This window comes from Bidens hawaiensis, unplaced genomic scaffold (genome assembly GCF_021521415.1).
Source record: "Bidens hawaiensis isolate Kalapana, Puna unplaced genomic scaffold, B.hawaiensis_p1.1 tig00035010_1, whole genome shotgun sequence".
NCBI lineage: Eukaryota > Viridiplantae > Streptophyta > Magnoliopsida > Asterales > Asteraceae > Bidens > Bidens hawaiensis.
Window position 1 is genome coordinate 60834 of NW_027496072.1, and position 18192 is coordinate 79025.

General features: G+C 34.1%; 2 pseudogenes; both read left to right on the forward strand.

Moving 5' to 3' along the window:
- Positions 1–559: 559 nt before the first annotated feature.
- Positions 560–1353, forward strand: LOC143586850 (fasciclin-like arabinogalactan protein 7 pseudogene; annotated as a pseudogene).
- Positions 1354–2304: 951 nt separating this feature from the next.
- Positions 2305–18192, forward strand: part of LOC143586851 (fasciclin-like arabinogalactan protein 7 pseudogene) — a 51604-nt pseudogene continuing 35716 nt past the window's right edge.

Here is an 18192-nt window from a genome sequence, read left to right on the forward strand (position 1 = left end):
GCTAAAGGCAGAAACAGGAAAAATTGCTAAGCACGAGAAGACGTGTGTGGATAATCAACACGCCTTCATTCCTTTTGCTTTTGACACATTTGGGTCTCTTGCCCTCGATGCTGTTGCGTTTCTAAAAAGAGTTCAGCGGGTCGTGCACAGTAACTCATCGCACAGTAACTTTGTTATTTTCTATATCAAAATTTAGTTGAAAATGGCTACTTTTTTAAACCAACTCGTGGACCAAAAGTCATTCTAATCTTAAACTGTTTTGGCATGAACAATGTTTGATACTTTAATCGGTTAAAGAAACCCACCCGTTTCGTATTGGTTACTTATAAAAATTTAATATTAATAACTAATGCAATATATTTCATATTAAACAAATTAACATATTTATGATGGTATTAATTCTTTTAAATTAAGATGTTATTATTGAAAATTGAAAATGGAATATTAAAAAGAAAAATGTATTTAATATGAGAGAAGGGAGGGAAAATTTTGTAAGGATTAACATGGTGATGACATGTGGCATAAGAAAACCTTTATTTATTAATTAGTATAGATTGAAGACAATCCACTCTCAAAGATGAACAACGTCAAGATTTTTACAACTTGTGCATTCTTGCTTTTATGTTGCACATTAGTGCATGCTCAAGCAGGATATGGCGCAACATCCAATTCTGCATACGGTTCAGCACTACTAGTTCTTTTATCCCCAGCCACTGAAGAACCGCTACCCCCCACACCAGCACCCGCACTTGTACCCGAATATGTTAACCTAACCGAACTCCTAACCTTCGGGGGCCATTCTCCACCTTGTTACACTACCTAAAGTCCACCAAACTCATTGAAACACTACAAACACAAGCCAACGACACCGAAGAAGGCATCACACTTTTTGTACCAAAAAACAAAGCCTTTTCCAACCTTAAAAAACCATCACTTTCAAACCTTACATCGGACCAACTAAAACAGTTATGTCTTTTTCATGTCTTGCCACATTATTATTCCGTATCCGATTTAAAAAACCTTAGTGGGTCTGGTCCCGTTAACACGTTGGCTGGTGGAACATATACGTTAAACTTTACTGATGATTCGGGTACGGTTCGGATTGGGTCGGGTTGGACGAATACCGTGGTTAGTAGTAGTGTCCATGCTAAGAACCCGGTGGCGATTTATCAGGTGAATAAAGTGTTACTTCCGGAAGCAATATTTGGGAGTGATGTTGCTTCGGTGGCTGATGGTCCGGATGGTGATGGTGGGAAAGGTAAAGGGAAAAGTGTGGGTTCGGATACGGCAATATCCTCGACTCAGTCGGGTTCTTATCGGGTTAACGGTTGGAGGAGAGTGGTGATGGACTGATGGTGGTGGTTTCCGGTGCATCCGTGGTGGGGTTGTTGTCTTATTAGATGGTTATGTATTTTCGAATTTGAAGGATTGTTTGTTAGTTTATGATTATTTTTTAATTTTGATGTTTATTGTGTTTGTCTGGATTTGAATAGAAGAAATAATAGACAACGGAGCTTACAAGGGTATTCGTAGTGGTTGTGAAAAACGTCCCACCACGTTACTACATAGTCATTGGGGCGTATGCGTAGTGATATGAGTTCAAATTGTTGTAATAGTTAAATAACATTTGAATTTGTTACATGATCAAAGTTTTAAGAAACTGGAAATATGTGATCGGCTTATATAATTCATTACAAAGCTTGCAAAATTTTGATTGGCCCTCACATATGGGCAACATCGTCATAGAGAAAACGTCGGGAATAAAAAAAAAGAGAAAGCCAAAAGCGTCCCATCCGTAGCGATGTTGGGGGCATTTTGAAGACAAAAATTGGTTAGCAGTGTCCCATTATGGATGCTTTAATGTTGTTTAGGAAAAGATATCGATTGACTTTGATAATTGATATTGATTCCTTTATCAAAATGATCGAGTTTTGATCTAAACATTAATTAGATATTGAAGACTTGTTAGAGGTAATGGAATGGGAGAAGGAATGGAATGAACAAATAAATGAAATGGATCATTACCATTCATTTGTCTTGTTTGGTTAACCTATGGGAATGAAATGAATAATTACTTTATTTTGTTTGTTATCAAAAAAAAAATTGTATGAATGGCATATAAATAATAAAAACACTTTTCTCAAAGTAAGTTTTTTTACCAAAAAAAATGCAATTGCGACGGTGATGGTGTGGTAGCTCCGGCGACAAAAATGGTGGTGGTAGTGGCGGCCAGGCGTCAAGGGCGGTGGTTGTGGTGGTGGTGGGAGGGGTAGCGGTGGTCAAGCGATAGTAGCATTGGTAGTGATGGCGATGGTAGGGTGGTGGCGACGATGGTCAGAAGGTGACAATGGTTGCAGTGGTTACAGTGACAATGGTTGTGGTGGTTACGGTGACAATGGTGGCGACGTCGGCGGTGGTAGAGTTAGTGGTAAGGTGGTGGTGGCGGCGGTGGTGGTGGTGGCGGCAGGTGGTAGTGGCTATGGTAGTGGTGGTTGATGTTGTTAGGTGGTAATGTTGTTGAGAAAGTTTGATGAAGGAGGAATGGAATGAAAAAAAAGAAGCTGGTGGGAAGAAATGGTTTTGATGGAATGAGATTCCATGTGTAATGGATGATTCAATTCCATTGAGCAACCAAACATCATTTTTTTCATTCTCAAGCAATGAATCATTCCATTCCTTATGTGAATACTGCATACCAAACACTACCTTAGTTTATCACACATATATCAGGTGTATGGGCTAATTTGGGTGTGTCTTGGGTTAAACCTAATCAAATCCAAAATTTGATTGTTTGATTTTAATAAATCCATATTCATAACTTAACTTCTAAATTTAAGAAAAAAAATCAAATTATACATGAAATAAATTGTTAAAGAATAAAAATGAAATTTTAATGATGACCAATAAAATGATGTCAGGCGCTAAAATAATTAAATTGAAAACTTGGTGACCTTAAGTTCTCACACTAACTGGGTTGTGAAAGGAAACATGTCATACCCCGACCAAAGGCGGCGGAACACGTCGAGGCACAACGGATTGATCAAGAACACAATGACACTATTAAAGTAACAATATTTACTCAACTCATTTATTTCATTGAATAACTCAAATACAACTTTTTCAAAGATTAAATCCAAACAATAACTAACTCATTAAAGTATCTTAGACATATAATCTAAGTGATAAGTCCTCAATCTTTATAAGCATCCTAAAATTAAACATGTAGCATACATAAAAATAGATTTGATCAACACGAATGTTGGTGAGCAATACACTAGTTTTTGTAATATGTATATAATGAGGCAAAAATCACAATTTATATGTGTAAATAGAAAATAACAACAACCATTATAAATGTAAATAACTGAGGATCCTTTCTATTTGGTAACAACCAAAATACTCGGATAATGAGACCCTATTCTACGAGTACAAGGCTAAAGTAGTTAGGGGTGCGTATGATCATACTTATTGAGGCTCAACAACAACATTAAAATAAACACTCGTGCACATAATCAACTTGAGGCATACAAAAGATCAAGCAAATATTCATATAAACACAAAATGTTGAATTGTGGATTTAGTAATAAGGTCTTAAAAGTTAAAACATGTAAGTTTAAATATCGTACGCATGCCACCCCCAAAAGTATAAAAACGTAAAAAGGGGTAGTGTGATTACTCACTTGGAATAAGTGACTTTGGTGAAGAGTTTTTTCAAGAGAAAGCTTTGGGAAAACGAGCTCAACAAGTTAGCGTGCGAGTTCTAGGTTAAAAGGTCCTTAAGTTAGTAGGATATCTTGAGGAAACTTAAAGTAAAATAAAATGATAAACAAAATAAGTAAACAAAGTTTTGGGGTTTAAAGTGTAAAAGTTTAAGTAATTAAAGTGATGGTTTAAAAAGTAAGTTAACCCAAAATCGAGTCTCGGTGTTCTATCCATATGTTTTACTTAACCTTTGTTAAGCATATATGAGGAGATTGGTTTAATGTAATAGTGCACGACCCTTTGATAGATAAATACCACAACAGAATTTTAACGAGTGCCCAGTTTAGTCGGTTTGGGTCTTGATAAGTTGTCAAGTCCGAACCCGACATTCCAAAGTGATAAATATCATGAGATAACTCATTAAAAACAGAAACTTAACTAAGTTAGAAACTTCTATTAGGAATAACTCCAAACGTCAATGTTAAGCGAGTGTTCGGTTTTGTCGGTCCAAGTTCCGACATTCCAAGTATTTTGAGAAAAAATTTATAATCGGTTTATAATAAAAAGACCTTAAAAGAAAATATGAGATTCGGTTGCTCGAAACACAACTAGTGTGTTTTAAGCGAGTGAACTCGGTTTAGTTTGGTTTGTTTGGTTCGGTTGGTTCAAGACTTTGTATATGACCAAGTTTGGATCCAAAAAATCCATATCATAATAACAAGTACAAAAGGTAAATAAAAGAACTTAAACATTTGAATCTTACATACAACTTATTTTAAAACAATCAAATAAAGAGTTAAACGAGAGTTTGGTTTCGGTCTGGTCCATGACTAGGTATGAGATCGAGGTTGGTTGCCGCATGCCCAAAACTATGGAAATAATATAAAATCTTAAGACTCGGATCTTAAACAAAAACATAAAGTTTAAATAAATCAAAATGGTGAAAATGGACTAAAATAGCCTTTCATATAAATTTGCCTTATGATGGCATAAACACCTAATTCAACCATTGTTGAAGAAGGGAAACAAAGAAGAATGGTATTATAACATAAAGAAATTGGAAATACAAGACTTAATTACCAAATACAGATTCAAATCAACGATTAGATTCTGTTTGACTTCAAAACGTCAAATTGTCAAGAACAATGGAAAGAAGCTTATAACTCTAATTTGAGAGAGTTTTGAAGTGATAGCAGCTGAAAATGGGTGAGAATGGGTTGGTATTTATAATTAAATGGTTAGGGGGTTGCCACCAAGTCTCACCAATAGGATTACATGCATTAAAGATGGTTGGCTGGGGTTGAATGAAGTTATAACATAAAAACGAATTTGAAAACCGGTGCAGGTAGCTGGCCGCCACGCGTGACCAGCTTGCTTTCCTTGTCCGCGCGGCGTGGCGTGTCTGGGGGGTAGGTCAAGTCCCGACCGGTAAACAAACCCGAACTAAACGAATAAATCTCGTTTATTAATAATAAGAAAATATAACTCTAAAAACTGATTACAACTCTCAGACCCTAACTCGGTTTGACTCTTGATGAACCCTAACTCGGTTACATCTCGTTCACCCTCTATAATGCCTAACCATAACTCGGTTTATATAGACTAACCTAACTTGCTAGCCAATACATTACCTATTATAATCGTAATACAATTAGGAAACATAACGTAATTAGGAAACACAACCAACTATGACCAGCTTGTCAACATTGGTCCCTCAAGTTCACCGACTTGTGACTTGGAGTCTGAAATTACGTCCAACAAACACCCCCTAATTTCTGACTCAGAATAGGTTATTCTTCAATTTCGAGCATGTCTCTTTTGCCCTGTTTGATTTGACCCATGAACTTGAGCATCTCGGCTTTCACAACAGTCTTGGTCCTTTTCAACTAGGTCTTGACCTCCCCGGAACTTCTCTTGATCCATAGATGTGTTCTTCGGCTCCCCCGAACTCTACTACCTCTGTGACCCTGTCCCCGACCATTCACTCGGCCGTATGAAAATGCATAACCACTCCTTTGGCTGCAATCCCGGTCATCTAATCGAGCGAACAACAATCTTCCTTGATCTTCTTTTGTTCCCGAATCAAAACACAATGACATCATTCAAATCAACACCTTGGTAAGAAACATAACTCGTTCAAACCTTATAAAAACGAACACTGAATTGAACCGGCTTGTTCAATCCAAATAAAACCCAACGATAATTGTTAAACCTTATTTAACCAATTATTATACCAAATTGATGATTAAACCTACTTGTATAATCAATTAATATTGAACCAAATTATTAATTCCCTTTTCTTTGAATGCTCTTGAAAAACAAAAACGAAGTATTTGCAAAAACAATATTGCAAAAATAATTATTCCTTGTTTTTTTTCCTGTGCAAGCCTTAGTAATCAAAAGAACATACGTTGACAATTGTGACCCCTTTTTCACATAACCATATAACCACCGAAATCACTTTCGATCAATAAACTTACACGAAACTCCGATCAGAAACTTTGATTTGGAAACCCAACTTGTTTCCGATACGTGCACGTGATAGCTCCTCCTCAAGCCACCGCTCACACCGATCTCCGTTTACTCAATTATCGATTTCTTGAACTTGGCTTTGATACCAATTCTAGCCCCTATCGATAAACAAACACGAACTAAACGAATAACTTTCGTTTATATTAATCAGAAAATATAACTCTAAAAACTGATTACAACTCTCAAACCCTAACTCGGTTTGACTCTTGATGAAACCTAACTCGGTTACATCTCGTTCACCCTCTATAATGCCTAACCATAACTCGGTTTATATAGACTAACCTAACTTGTTAGCCAATACATTACCTATTATAATCGCAATACAATTAGGAAACATAACGTAATTAGGAAACACAACCAACTATGACCAGATTGTCAACATTGGTCCCTCAAGTTCACCGACTTGTGACTTGGAGTCTGAAATTATGTCCAACAGTGGGTTGGTTCCCAACTTTGGTTCTCTGGCGAGTTAGGTCCTTGAAGTTCGTTTTAAGTCGTTTTTAGCCATAAAAGGTTGTTTTAAAATCCCGTAAATGGTGTTATCGCGATCCAACAAGTGTGAAGCAAGTTTGTAACATAAAAACCACTATTTTATTAATATCAAAGGATCTGGAAAACAAAACGGGTCGGGTTCACCGTATAAATACAAATATGAATTAAACCGAAAATGACGAATGTCACAAAACACCTCTTCTTCTTCTTCTTCAATTTTGAAAATCGACTCAAATGAAGGGTCAACAATGCAGATAATAAATCGATTGTTTTAGGTCAGGTTTTAATTAAAATACTTATGTAACACACAATCACAAATTGGGTATATAAACGAACCTCCCGCTGAACGGTTCACGAACATGTCACTAAACATTCAGTCCATTTACAGGTTTAGGCATGAAGCAATGCTTATGTTTTTAAACAATGTAGTTCACATTGTGCTTATCAATGTAAAGATACTCAGACTTTCGACATGTATCTTGTCTACTTTTACAAGCTTGAATATATCTGGCCGTAAATGTCATAGATGAGTATCGATTTTGAAAAATTAATCGTTTTCTTTCCCAATATGAGGTGGATTAGTTGCCATAGTGGAAGCCTCAAAACTTGTACAAGAAAAAGAAAAATAATTACAATTATGAAGCATTTTTATAGTTTGGAGATATCTTATTATAAAAATATTTTGTAAAGAAGTTGTTTTGGGGACTGAAATGACGTGATACCAGGGGACAAATTAAGGACTGAGCTTTATTGTATTGAAGACTGACCGTTTGTCCTTGTCGATGCCATACAACAGGGACAATTTTTAGTTACTAAAACCACTATCTAGGACTAAGCATATGTTACTGGTTGGGGACTGACAAATCAACCCACAATAACCATTAGATACTGATTAGGGAGTATTAGAGACTAAAATATTTCCAGTCCCAAATACCAATGTTTTTTTGTAGTGCCTCTAGTTTTATGTATCTATTGCTTAGAATTAGATACACGAACGAGATAATAAAATGTATCATAACTCGGTTTAAAACTCTTGGTTCGGTCATTTTCTATTGTCCTCTTAAATTTAGCTCTAGACTTATGCCATACTAAAAAACAGATTGATATATAAAATCATATGATTTCAGACTTTCAGTATCTTCCAACAACTACTTTTATTATTTAGTTGAAACAAGGTTGATATTGCACCTTTCTGATCTGCATGTTCTATTGTTCTTAATGAAAGTATTAACTAACCATTAAGATTAATTAATTATGTTTTAGACCCCAATCTTCAATGCATTTGCACATGCCTAATTTTTATATTATTTATTTACTATTTAACTTAAATAATTGATTGTCTTCCTGATTATTTTAATTTCTTAATACTAAACATAGATGATGGTTTATGGGATAAGAAAATAAACAAGTTAGTTGAACACAGTGGAAACGAAGGACTGCATTAGAACACAGTGAAAAATATAAGGATCCACCTTCATAGTTTATAGAAACTATAGGTGACAAATTGACAAGTTAGTTGAAGATGATGGGTTAACATAAACAAATAAAGTACTTTTTTGAGAATCGGAACATAAACATTTTTTCTAGAGCCGAAAGATATCTATTTTTTTTATGTTGTGTTATTGTTATAAATTTTACGAATTTTTAAGAGAAAAATACACTTGGTGATACTAAAAAGAAATTCAAGTGTATTTACAAAAAATATATATATATATATACCAAAGATCATACTCCCCGTATGTTCCTCATACAAAAGATGACAAAGTTCTTGTTCCTAGTTCATATCTCCATGATCTCCATCTTCGTTGAGTCCATCCTCGCCTAGAAAGGGGGTTTGGGGGTCCCTATATATATGAATAGGTGGATTTCGTGTAGTCTTTGTTGATCAGTTCTTCATGTAAATAATATAAAACATGATAAATATTAAATCTATGAACTTGTTACAGCATGAAGAGTAGTAATCGCAACAGAAAAGGATATAGACGACATGGTTGTCAGCTTGGTCGAGTTCCCCTTTAGGATGTATAGTTAAGAATGGTGTTAGGGTTCTTGAGAGGAACCCGGTTTAGGAGAGAGAAGGCACACAATATTGTTATGTGTGTGTGATTAGGTTATGATGTTAATTTATTCTCTCTATATATACACCCAAGGGGAAACCCTTTATTAGCCATTAAGAGTAATATGGCCCATCAACAATTACCAAGCTAATATATAATAAGGTATAATTAATTATTTTAATCTATTATTATATAAATGATAATGATGGTCATATAAATAAATATATAAAATATATTTATTCTTACATTCTCCCACTTGGCCGAGTAATAATTTATTATAAGTATTAGATAAGCCTAATCAGGAGTTAACACTCATTTTAGCTTTAAACTTAAACTGCAGCAGAGAAATACAGTCATTGAATTGAACATCAGCTCAAGACCCCCATTAATCATACTGCAGTCCTTATTTAAAAACATAAGTAGTTATGATCAAAATTTTCAAGTAAGCCCTTCAGAACGTTTGATTTGTATATTTAATTCATCTATATGTCATTATGCATGCAGAACATATTAAGAGACGTACAAAATCCAAATTGATGAGGAAATTTAATAGTTAATCATTCATAGTACGATATGCAGTTGTACGTGGTCATTAATAAACCCCTCATGATTATAAGCGCTTTCATAATTCTTATGGGTAATAGACCTTTAGTTATAGGATCCTTAAGCATATCATGAATGTATTCGATATGAAAATTTATATTCCTCAATTCATTCATAAATGAATAATTAATTTCATATCAAAATTTAATGCAGCACCTATCAAACTGTTACTGTTTGAGAAAACATGGTAGCTGACGTTATCACAATTAGTCTTCAATATATAAGTTATTTGGAGTTTAATTACACTTATGAGTCCACTAATAAATATTCAACAACATTTATTGACAACAACGTTGTAATTAATCAACATATTATGTTGTTATGACTTAGGTTGTTGTTATCAGTTCGTTATGACTCCTCCATGAGATAGATTTATCTACAATATATCCCGAAAATTACATTTTCTTATCTCTGAAGATGACAAAGTTTAGAGTAATCTACCGGTTTGAATTCTCACTTCTTCTTTTAAATTAAGTCTTTCGTTTCTTTTAAAGATATCTTAGTACTCGTTTAGATGCTTCACATTAATCTAGACATATCTAGTGTGTTGCAATTTTGAGTAATATCTAAACGAGTATAGAGTTGAACTTATATAAGGCTTCTACTTAATGAAGCATAAGGAAATAATCTATGTGTTCCTATTATCCTCTAAAGTAGAGAAGTATTATTTGTTACATGTGTAAGGTATATCTCTGAGATCTATAATATCAAAGTGTGTGAACAATGCTTTGACTTATGTAACATATACTTGTCAGAAGAATGTCATCTATATAAGGACAAGTTTGTTTTTAGTTGCTCCCACTCATCTTGAGGTAGGTGCATTAATCCACTTGATTTTTGATAAAAATAATGGTAAGATTCCATCACATTTTGATGTTTTTATTAACCCATATATGGATTTTATTGACTTATAGAGTAAATGTTCTTTGACCTTTAGTTTATAACTTTTAGGTTGTTTTATGAACATATAAATATGTAAGCCAATTGTTAGGGAAAGTTGTTTTAATGTTCATCTAATGTAGCTCTTAACTATTGTAAGCTACTAGAACAATAATGATCCTTAAGAAATCTTTTGTAATATAGGTACGAAGATTCTTTGATAATTGGTTTATCCTTGAATATAACCTTTAACAATCAATCGTGCTTCTTATTGTCTTAACGTTTCGTATTGGGATTTAGTTTAGTTATGAACACTCTAAGGTGATTCAACCAAATCTCAAAAAGTTATCCTGACTTATGGAGTCAATTATGATTGATGCTAATGGTTTAATTATAAAGGGTAGAATCATTAAACTTTCCAACATCCATTTCAACTTTAGTTAGGGAGGTTACATAATCATCAATATTAGTAGGTTTTAAAACCTAGATGGCCTCCTGAGTTGATTATTGGGTAATTTTAAAAGTCTCGGTTTTATGGATTAGCTCTTGGTTAGGTTGCTATCAGTTTAGGATTCTAATTATATAAGAGTTGGTGCAGTATGGTGTACAAGAGGTGTAATTGGAGTTTAAATATGGAGTAAAATTTAATGACTCTCTTCCCCCTCCTTTTGTACTTCTTACAAGTCATTATAAAAACTTTTACTAGCTCTCACTGACCTTAGAAGCCTTTAGGAAAATTTGCATGCTTAGGGTCAATATTTAAAGACCAATATATTCTAATAGAGAAACAAGTTAATAATATAAGTTGTAGTTTCTCTTGGTAAGGATTAGTTTATTAAGAAATCTGAATATGCCCACGTTTAAGTAACAATTAAACTTTTGTAAGAGGAGTAGTAGTAAATTCTAAAGAGATAAGTTTTGATAAAATAGTGTTGTGATGGAGCAGTGCCTTGTACAAGAGGTGCAATTGAGATAATATCAAGTTTTCACTCCCCCACCTCTTGCAAATCTTGTAAGTTATGATTGAGACACTTAAGGCTCCCAATAATATTCGATATCTCTAGGAAAAACTACATGAGAAGTTTCAATGATGTACGTGATGTGGGAATTTGTCATACATATGTCAGACTTAATTTGATTTCCTTTATGTGTCATAAGAAACTTAGGGACATATTTAGAAGAAATCATATTAACTATATATGAATGGATCTCTTTAAGACAATGAATGATAGAACACAGACTAGATACAAGTAAATATCCTTTTAAATGATAAAATAATTATGTCTGAATATTCCGTTTGAATAAGTTCCACGAATGTACGTGAAATATAACTTCTGGTGGACCCATACTTATTTCTTAAACCAAACAATGTTTAGGGCATCTAACACATGATTTAAAATCACTGAGAATGAGATTATATGAAAAATCACCTTCATTAACCATGTCATGATTTCTCATGAAATTTGGTTTAAAGGATGAATTTTATATGTCTCATTTGTCTTTTGTTACATTTTTATTTGCATGATAACAAAAGTTGTGAAAGTATATAATATTATCTAGTTCTATTTTATAAATGTTTCAATCCAGATATTGATAACAAATCATATGAGAGTTTAAGGTAATAGTGACTTTATGTTGGCTATGCAAACCTTATAACTGTCATAATGTAGCTTAAGTATTGATACTAAATTCTGATTAATCTCCAGAATATTTAAGGTATCATAAAGCATAATTTGAAGACAGTTTATCATGGTTCTAATAACCTTAACATTTAAAATTGTCACTAACCCTCATGTTAGTTATTTGTTGATTTTTGGGTAAACATATAGAACTAGACTCAACCAATCATGTGTTAATGAGAATATTAGGTTAGCAGACTTAAATATCATTAATATATAAGTATCAATTTTAGCCAGTTGTTCTTTTGAATTATGGATAATCTTGTAATGCCTATGCCTAATCTAATGGCATATTTTTGCAATGAGACTTTCCCTTAGAGAACTTAAAGCTGGAAGTAATACTTGTATTTTGTCTATGAACCTTAGAATATTCCTCTTTAGGTTTTAGTGGTAGTGAGTTGAATAACATCTTATTTTCCAGTACCGGATGCTTCTTTTCTTGTACATATGTTGCTGATCAACACACTCATTTTCCTTTGGTACTTCTGAGTATTATAGTTGATTTTTAAGACATCAAATTGTACTATTGAAAATTTGAGTATGCAATGTACTAGAATACTGTACTTAATATCATGTGTGAGCCCTTAATTTTATGGGTCATGTTTATACATTATGATATATTTAATAATACCATCTAACCTTATAGTTAGAATTTTTAAGGAATGCATGAATCTTGGGAGTTATTTTGATTAGTCTTAGGAAAAAATCTAGAATAACTCTAGTGACAACATTTATTTATATAAGTTCTTGATTATCATTATTGTAATTGTAACACCCCGACCAATGGCGGATTATACATCGGGGCGCTACGAATTGTTTCATTACTCGCGACACTCAAGCCTTCTCGCGCTAGACACTTAAGTCTTTTCTCCAGTTTAAACCAGCCTGTATGCTTTTGAAATATCTTATCTTCTGTGTTATACCTGCCAAGGTATGGGCACAGTAGGCCAGATCTGACATCTGTCCGAAAAGTCACTTTCGGCGCAGCTTGCTTACCAACCCTCTTGGTTGTCAGAAAAAGTAACTGGCATAATCTTTTAAAATCTTCTTTTCCAGGTCTTGAACAGTACTTTGTCTGACCCCTCCCATGCTTTGAACAGTAACCTGTCAGCCTTCCCCATCCCCTGCAGCTGCCACCATATCTTTTGCTTGTGATATCTTTTGCTTTTGATATCTTTTGCCTTGATTTGATAAGATCTTTTTTCCCCAATTCGAGGGATGTGTTCCCTAGGGTTTTCCTATAAATAAAACTAATTTCTTTGATAATTAAACACTTCACTCAAACACTTAAACACTCCCCAAAATCTTTCTCCCTTACTCTCAGCCGGAGATCCTCAGCGACGCCTCCACTCCCCTCTTTGCATCCGTCTTCTCTTCCTTTCTGCCCAGAAATCTCGGTAAATTTATAATATATAATTTTCTTTTTTTTTATATAATTTGTTTAAGTGACTTGCATATATTCAAGACATAAAAACCAATCGTTAAACCAATAACCTCTTATTTATAGGTTAACTTTCGCTTGTTTAAAAGTTGGTTCTTGCATTATCTTTCAACGCACCCTTTTACAGGTGAGTAATCTCGTACCTAATCCCCTTTTATTTTTAACGTTTTGGGATGTTCATGTGTTCGTACAACTTGAGTCTTAAACTTGTTTATGAAATTTTGTGCGCAAAACCCATGTGTTATGGACGTTTACTAGTGTTGTATATTTGTATGTGTGGATCATTAACCGCTTTGATCGGCCTATTCCGAAGTTTTCATGGATCCATTAGATGAACACGGGAGACCTATTGTTACGATTTTCTTGATTTGTTTGCACATACACGAATGATTATTTGTTTTTGCTCGATTTGGAGCACGCTATGAACTATGAGCTATGATCTATTTAGGCTTGATCACAATCTGTTTACACACTATGTTGAACACCAGTTATACACATGTTGCGCGCAGTGCTTTGTTATTATCTATTTATATCTATTAAACTTGATTTCTCACCGACACGCAAGTGTTGACGTTTTATTTTAACACATGTTCAGGTTTGCTGTAGCTGCTTTTGGAAACTCGAGGACACGTAGGATGTTTTCTTTTACTTTGGACCTAGTTTAAAATATAACAAGACAAATTTATGTATTTGAATATTATGAGTTATGATATGTGATTTGTTACTTTATGGTGTGTTATGCGCATGCGCAATGAAATGTATTTATTAAATATTGACACCCAAATATAACACAACATCGTCCCACTCTTAGGCTATCCCACATCGGCCGTGGACAAGAGAGATCACTGGTTCATAAGTAATGTCCTGCCTCTTAACATCACCAACGCGTTTTGGGAAACCAAAAACAAATCCGTGAGTTCTTCGTGGGCAGAGCGGACAATATTGGTGGTGCGAGGGGCCGGATGTTACAGTTGGTATCAAAGCCACTCTTGTGCCGTTCGGGATGTTGGGACACGCCTCATCGAGGACGATGAGTACAAAGGGGGGTTGTCTGTAACACCCTTGGCAAACACAACATCGTCCCACTCTTAGGCTATCCCACATCGGCCGTGGACAAGAGAGATCACTGGTTCATAAGTAATGTCCTGCCTCTTAACATCACCAACGCGTTTTGGGAAACCAAAAACAAATCCGTGAGTTTTTCGTGGGCAGAGCGGACAATATTGGTGGTGCGAAGGGCCGGATGTTACAGTAATAGACATTATGATTGACTCATTCCATTTGTTAGGCTCTAGTTTTTAATGGAATAATTGTTATTAGAAAGAGCAGTAGGATAATCATATCATGTCTTAATGGATAATTAAAACTGAGAAGAGCTAAATGTTATTAAAACTTTTTATGAGACAAAATTCAATTGTGTTTTGAGATTAGAGTGGATGATTTGAATGAGATAGCTATTTATAGGAGAAAATTATAGTGAGTAATGTTATGGGATATTAAGATAATACATATTAAAATTTATGATCATTAGATTAATGAAGGATCATTAATGTGAGGATCATTATATTTTATTGAAGATGTGATATGTCTATTATTAACATCAAACTAATAGACTATAATTAAAAGTTCTACTTAAACAAAAAACAAATCATCTATGGGCAGAATTAAATTTTATTTAAGTATGTGTGCAAAACAATTGTAACACATCATCTTTGGGCAGAAGTGAGACAATTATTTTAATTATGCACTGGCTAGTTTTGCTAAATAAAAATGTAACAAATTGATGTGTGAAAATGTATAATATAAATAAAGAACGAATCACAATTAAGCTTTAAATTTATAGAAACGAAAATCCTATAGAAACCACACAAAACCGGCAAGTGTACCGATCATAAATAGTATAGCATCAAGGAAGTCCGGATGTCGAACTCAAAGACACGTGGAAACGTTTATGATTAAGAAAACTCTAACCAAGACTTACCAAAATAATATTTATTTAATTTTTAAGATTTTATTTAACTACTTAAATTAATTTAACTAAACGAAAACGTTTGACAAAACACTTTTAGAAAACTTTGATTTAAATTCAATATGTAAAAACGTCTACCTAGGAATGAATCATGTTGAAAGAAATAACAAGACAACGGATTGAAAATATTCAAGACACCGGTTATAAAAGATGACACAACCAAAACTTGTTTAAGAAAGTCAAATTACCTCTCAGTCTCTCTAACAAACTTTAACTTATTTTAGTTGATTTTAAAGAACAAACCGGAAAAACAATTATTAACGTGTTCAAATATCGACTCACCTCTCGGTCTCCTCGACACACTATCCTAATGGAGACGAATACTATGCAACCAAGAATAGAGGAACAATTTAACTCAACCCAAATTAAACCAACTAATTGCACATAAACACTCAAACTTGACAAGACAAAACCCGCTCTCGCGCGGTTTTAATTCTAACAAGTAAAAGCAACGAGACAATGTTACTTCTTATCACCTCTCGGTCTCAAAGAAGGTGTATTTTAACTGATTTTAGATGATATATTACCCACTTATCCCTACGGTTGCGCATCCCGCAAATAAACCCAAAACACCAAGTAAAGAGCTTAACAAGCAATCAATTAATCAAAACCGATTCAATTAACTAATGCAAGAGGATTATAAGTAATTAGAAATAAAACACAGCCATCACACACAATCTAATTCATGGTTTAGTTAAACTTTACATCAATAATTTAAGTCTTGAACATTAACAATCCATTAAACAAGTTAAAACTATTCAACAATCATCTATCCTAGGTAGAACAAACAAGTTTAGCCTAACATAACTTTTGGACAGCCATGCACACTTAATAAAAACATCACAAACATCATCATAAACATTATAAAACTCATTCAAGATCCAAACTCAATCAATTATAACTCAAACTATCAAACAATTGCAAAACAATTCAAATCAAAAGACCAAATCAAGATAGTTAGGGTTCTTGAACAATAACTAAAGTTTAAAGATGTATACTCAAGGTTTATGGCTGAGATTTGTGAGTGTTTGAAGCCCCTAGCTGCAGCCCCAAGGTCCCTTGATGTTCTCCTTCTTCCTCAGCCGTCACAACAGCCCCTGGCCGCCTCCTTTCTTCTTTTTTCTCTTCTTTTTCTTCCTGCCGGCAGCGATCGCAAGGGGTGTTTGGGATTAGGGTTTTGATGATTTCGGGTTATTGGCTGGAATAATGACTGAATAATTATTATTTTAACTTAATATAATATTATATTAGGCTCCTAACTTGTGGGCTTGGACCGGGCCTTGATTAAATTTTGAAACTTTGACAATTAAGCCCTCCAAGTTCTCTTTTTCTTGCCTTTTTTTCCACATCTTTCCATAACCTACACAAAACATTTCAACTTTGTAAAACTTTGCACTTAACCCTCTAAACTTACATAAATTTGATATTAAATCATTAAAACATCAAAAAATTGTAAGGAAATATAAGTGTGTTATTCAACACATCAAACATCCCCACACTTAAGACTTTTTCGTCCCTGAAAAAGATTTTACTGCCGTTGGATCAGAATCGGAAAATCAAAGTCAAATCAAACATATAGGTTAGATTTTAAAGCTTAGAAAAACGCAAAAACCGCGATCATCGATATTGTTGTTCACCTAAACCCATGCCTTAATCTTTACCGGGACAAATAAGATCCGACAATATTACTCAGTGGTTTACACAATTAAGACCCGCTTATTTTCTGCTTTTACCGGACCAGACCACCCCAACTTGACTTAAACCTCAAAATTAGCAGAATTAAAACTTTGTTGCTCAACATTTATGAATAGTTAAGACGATCAAGGGTATTGTTTATCCACCTAAGCTTAAGCATCAAAGTCTACCAAGCAGCCATTAGATATGATTAAGGTTCAATTATTTATAGCCAGTGCTCCCCACAACATGACATACCCCCGTTATCAAGCAATACCCCAAATCCATAACCACAGGTGAGTATGCAAAATTTTATCTGTAGGGCTTACATGTAGCGTGTCCCTTGTGGTCCGTTTCTTAATGGTAATGAGACGCGAGCAAGGGGACCCCACATGACTAACAGCGTGGATGATCAAGTCTGTAGTGTATTTGTACTTTCGTACTGTTGTGATCGGGTTTGCTCTTTGGCTTTATTTTAAATATTCACAACCCCACTTAGGAATTGTGAATACCCAGCTAAATAGATTGCATACAGACCCATGGTCTCCGGACCCGAAGCATCCCATCAATACAGGATTTAAGGTTATAAAACCATACGCCGATGAGGTGTAAAACACTAAACTATCATTTTAAGATTTATATCACAGGCTACACGGCATACTCTAACGTTAAACCTACCCAAGCATCATATGATAACGTATTCAGATTTTTAAAAACTCATGATATTTCCACTCTTTCATACCAAAATTTGAGGTTTGAGTATGGCCCGACCTTTCATTGCTTATTTTCCACGGACAAAACGCTTTACCCACAAAAGATTTCCGTTTAACCGTTTTATCACATTTGCCCTTTCATTTTCAAGGCTGAGCCTACCGACACATCCCAAGTTAAGTGCGTTTTCTTTTATTTATCTCATATTATTAATAGTTTGAAAAACCGATTTCCGAATAAAATCATCATCTCCCACTTTAACGCAAAAGAAACTAAAAACAAGGGACATTTTTTCTTTTGTTTTTTTTAAACATGATACGAAAACGAAAAATAAGTGAAAAATTTTTATTATTATTTTTTATTTTTTAAAAAAAATTTTTTTTCTACAACTAA